This window comes from Helianthus annuus, chromosome 11, assembly GCF_002127325.2.
Source record: "Helianthus annuus cultivar XRQ/B chromosome 11, HanXRQr2.0-SUNRISE, whole genome shotgun sequence".
Taxonomy (NCBI): Eukaryota; Viridiplantae; Streptophyta; class Magnoliopsida; order Asterales; family Asteraceae; genus Helianthus; species Helianthus annuus.
This window is the reverse complement of record NC_035443.2, coordinates 68,371,156-68,378,229: the sequence shown is the minus strand read 5'-3', so window position 1 is coordinate 68,378,229 and position 7,074 is coordinate 68,371,156.

Below are 7,074 nucleotides of genomic sequence, written 5' to 3'. Positions count from 1 at the left end.
TGATTTGAGATTTCAACCTTACCAACTTTTGTTTTAAAATTTTCAGCTCGCAATGGTGGAAAATTCACATCATCCATTGTCGGAACTGAATTTTCTTCTATTTGAACAACCTGTGGCTCCTCTGACTTTGTGGAATCAGATTCATCGCCAGATTTCACATCTGATTTCTTAACAACCCAAGTTTGGTTGTCAAGATTTCCCCTTTTCTTGTAAAACCTGTTTGAACATTCACCAACTTCATATGTTGAGTTTTTGCAAACTTTGAATTTTTCAGTTGGTAGTTCATTTTTCTCAACAACTTTTTCTTTCAGTTTAGAAACAACTTCCTGTTTTGTTTTGGACACCAATGGACAGTTCCAGGCTATGTGACCAATTTCTTGACATCTAAAATAGGTTCTTGTCTCCTTTCGATAATTGGCTTCATTCTGCATTCCTCCTTGCCTCTTCGCAAGGAAATCTTTGTTCGATTGTTTCCAAAATTTGCTCTTTGCTTCTTCTTCCGAACTTATCCCTGAAACAAATGTAGTTTTTGGTTTAGAACTTTTCTCATTTTTATAATTTTCGGGCGGAATAAAACCAAGACCTTTCTTTTTGAAATTACCATTATGATTTGGTTTCTTTTGAAAACCAGAACCAGAACCGTAACCCTTTTTCTTGTTTAATCGTTGTTGAACTCTTGAAGTGTACTTTTTAGGTTTTTCATTAAGATTTACATCTTTTATTTCAGAAATATTCATTTCTATTAATTTGAAAACCTTTTTGATCTTTTCAGTTTGAACACTTCTTATTGGAAATTCCTCATCAGAATATAATTTGTCCGAATCATTCAATATATGCCACTTTGATTGGTTCGTCACTCAAATTAGATTTTGATAACAGGAATTCTTTATTGTACACCCGTTTAACCGACGACTTTTGACTGTCAACTGATGATGATCCCGATTTTTCAGACTCAAACTTTGACTTAAACTCCTCATCTTTATCCAACACCTGATCGACCACCTTTTTTATTAACTCAGACTCATGATCAGTGTCAGACGATGTGAACGTGACGTCAATATTTTCTGGTAACTCATCAGTTGTTTCGGATTTTAACTTTATATTGACAGCCTTTTTGACTTGCTCCTCATTAGGTTTTCTGGGAGAATACCCTTCCCAGATCGGAGGCGGACACTTATTGTAACTGACACTCTATTTCTTACCAGTATCCTTCTCTTTCGGCTTCTCATCTTGAAACACTTCAAAACCTGCAACAGTTGGATAAATTCGATCAATCAAATAATCAGAACTAGAATAACTTTGTAGTAAACGTCTAATTCTCTCATTTTCAATCCTCTCAGCCTCCAACTCTTGCTTTAACTTTGCACATTCTTCAATGTAGTGATTGATAGCTTTTTGCTTGGACATCATCACAGCATTCATCATTGTCAATGCATCTTCTCTTTCAGAATTTGTCTTTTGTAATCCAGTTACCGTTCTGTTCAACACGTCATACGACTCTTTCACATAATTGAGATTGAACAATAATTGTTCCTTCATCTTGTAAAACTCACACAACTTTTCATCTTTCTCTGTGCACTGCTTGCAAGATTCCAAGCATTTAAGACATGGTTTGATAACTTCAACAATTTTTTCAACTTCAATGACTTTCTCAACTTCAATCACCTTCTCATTTTCAACAATCTCCTCAGCAATTTTAACTTTTTCATTTTGAACAATCTTCTCTTTTTGAGCTACACTTTCACATTTCTCCCTTTTCTGTTCTTTTGCTGCTCGTTTTTCTTTCAGTTTCTCCAAGCGATCTGCAAAATAAAATTGAAAGCTTTCAGGAGATAAATGAGTTTTGCAATATTAATATGCATTTCTTCCTCATCATCACTACTGTCATCAGTTGGAGATTGATAAAAAACTATTGTCTTTTCGAAACTATTATCTGAAGAACCAGAATCAGATGGTGATTGATCAAAAACTGTTGTTCTTTCTGAACTTTCATCTGATGACTCTTCTTCTTGACTTGTATCATTACTATCAAACACTTTCATCCATTCTGTCAGCAAATCAGGCTCTTGAATGACTTGTGCAATGAGAGCTACAACTTTTGAATCAGGTGGAATATATTTATCCCATCTGAAACCTTCTGCCACTTTTTTTGTCACACCCTGGCTTTGCGGAAGCGTGGTTAATTTGGTGTGACTTCTTAATACCATAGCTTAATCATAACAAAGCTATATGATAATAAAACCATGCAAGATCATCCATTGATTTAAGTTTCAAAATAAAAGTACCACGACATTATTTTTAAAGTACCGACACATGCAACGGAAATTTACAACCTTCTAACATAAAAACATTGTTCATAATTCATAACCACAAACATAAAGCAGACGTAGTTTAAGAGCGGTGGCTCGTCCAGGCAAGAACCACGACCCCTAAACTTGGATGGCCTTATTTCTTTTACGCAGCGTGAAAACGTATCATACCATGCCAGATCCTTAATTACCTGAAATACATGTAAGTTGGAAAAAAATCAACAAAAATTGTTGAGCAAGTTCATGTGTAGTGAGTAAGTAAAACCTTTGTCAGTATAAAATCCTGGTATGTAGCAAATAAGGAAAAAGAGATCACCAATGGTTTGCAAGGCCATTGATATGTGTGAAGTGCAAGTAGGAAGACTCAAACCTAGCGGATTTATGCGTTGGGTACAAAGTCACCCCGAGGTCCGTTATGCTGGGCCTGGGGCTGGGCTCGCTACACCCAGATAGATCTACCGCTCCTGCCCTTCGGTCCTACTATGAGGATTAATGGCCTCAAGTTTCCGCCTACCCACTCACATGATCTAAATAACAACCCTCCTTACGCTATCCATACCATGTAAAAAGTACTTGTAAACATAGCAACATGTATTTCACCCCCGTGGTTTAGAAAACTGAAAACAGTTAAGAGAAAAAGGGGGACATGAACTCACAGTGGTGCGTCTCTACCAAGTATATCTCCTGATCAAGCAGCTGTGCGACGACCTACACGTACTAACTCTATTAGACGGACGTCCGTGCCTTAGCTTTATGGTTTAAGTTTTTGGGAAATAGTTAGACAACTATTTCGTGTTTACATTTTGTAAATACTTGGTAATTATTTTCCTTCCCAAGGATGGGGGATTTAATACATGTGCGTTCGTATAACTTCAAAATATATTATTAAGTCTCACCTAATATATATTTTATTTCTTACTCCAAAATATAAATATTCTTCCCAAAAATATTATATTTTTATACATATGATTTTTCCTCAAAATAATACCTTGACATAATACGCGTTGCATGCATATTTCCTTAAAATGCGTAAGTTACGTTTTAAAGATCGAGTGGTAATAATAATTACCGGTGTAACTTAAATAATTATTGTGAAGGCGTTCGTATTATTTTGGGAGTCGTTAACACGGTAATATTATTTTTACCCTAAAAATAATATTTGTATAGTTCACAAAATAATCATAAAGATTCACACAAGTGTTGTTATGAAAATATATACTAAATATATATTTATCAAGTTTTATTTTGTGAAAATCTCACCTCTGATATTTTGTAAATAAAGTCGTGGCGAAATTTACATGTTGAAAACAAGTCAAAAATACATTTGTAACACTTGTGATGAAAATACTTTTAAGTGTTAGATTTTTAGAAAGATTTCGCCAGAGTTTCCCCTGTAACTGGAGGTGGCCACGCTTTCAAGCGTATCATTTTCTTTTTAAAATTCAACTCAACAATTTTCTTATTTCACAATAACAATGTCCGAAGCATCAACTAGTCAATAAATATGTAAATCGCAAGAATCACATGAACTTGTAGTTTTTCCAAAAATATGTAGTAAATCTCATTACTTTTGGTGGATCTTTACATAAATCAATCCGGTTTCGTAAAAACCTCGCTTTTAAAGAAATTCCATCATTACAACTTCTTGTAAAATTTGACAAAACTAGTTCTTTGTCGAAACTTAGTGTTACACAAGTGTTTACACACTTGTGTGTTTAAAAATCATTCTTGTTCATGTAAGATCCGGTTTTAGAAAATAAGATTTCTTTGACACTTGGTCCTTTGAAAATACCGCTTGTAGATCCATAGATCTACTAGTTTTGAACACTATTTCGTAAGTAAAATCGATTTTACACAAGTTCATGTTTAGTGTGTGGTAGAGTTTCATCATTTAGCCCTTTGTACACTTCAACATACTCTATGTCATGGTCCATGATCATGACCAATCCGGGTTAGACGATGATCCGAGCTACCACAACATAGATCGGCTCTAAATAGTTACACAAAACAAATCTTACAAGATTTACACAACCCTTGTGCTTTTAACCAACTACTTTAACATTTTAGTAGACTTTTAACACATCATCTTGTATGTTCATAAGTTTTAACCGTCATATATCATTTTAACCACTTTAAAATAGATCGAGAGGGTGTTTCAAGCAACTTACTACTAGCTCGAGGCTAGGGAAGATTCTAGTCGAAGAATGAGTGGATAAAAGCAATGAGAAGAGGTCCTTCGCGTTCCGAATGCACCAAGCTTCCTCGTATGTGATCCTCGACACTTGTATGCCCTTGAAATGAGATGATCAAGATCGAAAGATGGATGGATGGTGAAGGGGATGTTCGGCCGAGAGCTTGGGAGAGGGAGAGAGTGTGTGTGTTGTGAGTTTGAGTGATGGAAATGTTAAGTGTGTTTAGTCATGAACTTATAGGCAAATGTTATAATCTTTATCCAGTGGTTTAAGTGTTCACTTGATATGGGACAAGCATGATTAATTTAATCAAATGAAGGACAAGAGGTGTCCCCCTTGGGGACGGTTCGGTTGGGGGGGGGGGTTAATCCGGTTCCATTTCAACTAAACGTTAAGTATTAGTTAGTTAAGTTAAAGGTTAACTCGGTTACTAGTGTGTTATGCATTATAGCGGGTGTTAGGGTATTCAGGGACCCTAACTGGCTCAGAAAAAGATAAACAATGTAAATGGCAATATTTTTGTGTTCCGGGTAAAGTCCGGTTGTTTGGTTGGATAGTGATCCGTTAAAGCGCTTAACAAAGCTTTAAAGTGTCTTTAGTATTGTTTTTAGTGACACAACTTATTCCCGACACTTTGGAAAGTGTTCTAGTAATATTTTTCTCATGATTTGGCACTTATTAGTTAGCTAAATGCTGAATTTTTCCATTTAAGTGCTGAGTTTTGTATTTAGAGTACGTTTTAGGCACATCCGGTCACTGTAACTTATATCTAGTGACGCAGTTCTACAACCCTTGTATCCCTACACTCACTACTAGTGTAGTAACTATCTCTGGCTCATACAGGCCTTAGAGGCAGTGTCTGCCTGATGCTGGCTCTATCAGCATGTTTAATAGGTTATCCGTTCATAGTGCTACTGTGCTTTTGTGCATCAAGATTGTCACTAGAGTTTAGTATGCAAATAATAAAGCAACAACAAATAGAATATGAGGCATGGTTATACATATTTCAGAAATCATGTAGAAGTTTATTTACCACTGTAAGCAAGCACAGTAATTGAGCAGTAATTAAATACTAATTAATTCGTACAGATACCTGGTTTGGTGAGGGTTGTCACATTTTTATCATCTTGATCAATGATACCACAATAAGCTTTCTTATTTGCTTCTTCGATCATTTTTGCATGTGCAGTTTATGGTTCCTTTTGTTGATGTGGTTGATGAGCAACTTGTTGATATATGGCTTTTCGATAGTAATCATCTTTTCCAAACGGATTCTTTGCTCCACTTGCTTCTTGATTTTTGCACTCTCTTAAAATGTCTTTTCTCCCTGCATCGAAAACAAGTAACTTTAGATTTATCAAAACCCAAAGTAGAGACATTTGCATCCAAGAAATCATTTCTTCCTGTAATCATCTTATACTTTTCAGCTCTTCTCAAGACACTTACCAAACACCATTTAATATCCATGAGTTCCATTTCTTCTGCATCGATCTGATCGTAATCCTCTTTCGTCAGCATAGGATTTCCGATCCTTCCAGCAACCAATCCCTCATAAGATTCCAGCACGGTAGCAAGTAACGCCATGTGATCTTTAGCAACTTCTTCAGAAAAACTTTGACCATGTGTGAAATTCAAACCATTTTAACCGTTAAAACTTGTTCAATTTAGAAAAGAAGGTGTAGAAGTTAGAAAATCTGATGAAATCAAGCTGAAATCGGTAGAACTCCTCCTCCTGAGCTCTTATACCACATGTAGGATCGTTTTATCGACCAGATGAGTCGTTCAGAAGAGTTTTTGCTCGATACGAAAGGCGGAAACAGTCGTATCAAGGTGATTCAGCAAGAATATCACTTTAAATGTCTTGTTTATTGATTTGACAAGATTTTACAGCAAGACGACACTTCGGCAGCACTTCGGCTCTCAAACCGGAAAAGTTACAAATGAAACGAAATCAAGGCTATATATAGGAGAGGTAATTTCGCACGAACCTACACAAGCGAAATTAGCTCTCACACAAAATTAGATTTCGTGCGAAATTAGCAAGTAATTTCGTGCAAAATTACTTGTTCTAATTTCATGCGAAATTAGCCTTTTGACAAGTTTTCTCGTTTTGCGAGCCCTGATCTATCTAATACAATACAAGACTCGATACAAGACGAAGTCGACAGACGGATGCACCAACAAATATAGTAAAAGATAAAAAAAATGTGTGTGTTATATTATATTAAAGATAACTAGTTGATTTTCCGCCGCACGTTGCAGCGGGAACCCAATGACTATAAAACGCGTGTCAGCAACGGCAAGCAGATAACGAATATCAAAACATAAATAAAAATGACCTTTACCAATAGTCACTCCGTCCTAAAAACGATTTTAAATAACCAAATATATAATAATAGGACCCACACGTCCTACACGTTGGAAATTCGGTTGTTTTCAGTTCAGTTATTACGGTGCTAACACGTTAAAATATGGATGAGCTCGGTACCGGTAACGGCATTGAAAGTACCGATCCGGAAAATCATCGAAATTAGGCAACGACACTGAAAAAGCTTGGTACAATACGATATGGT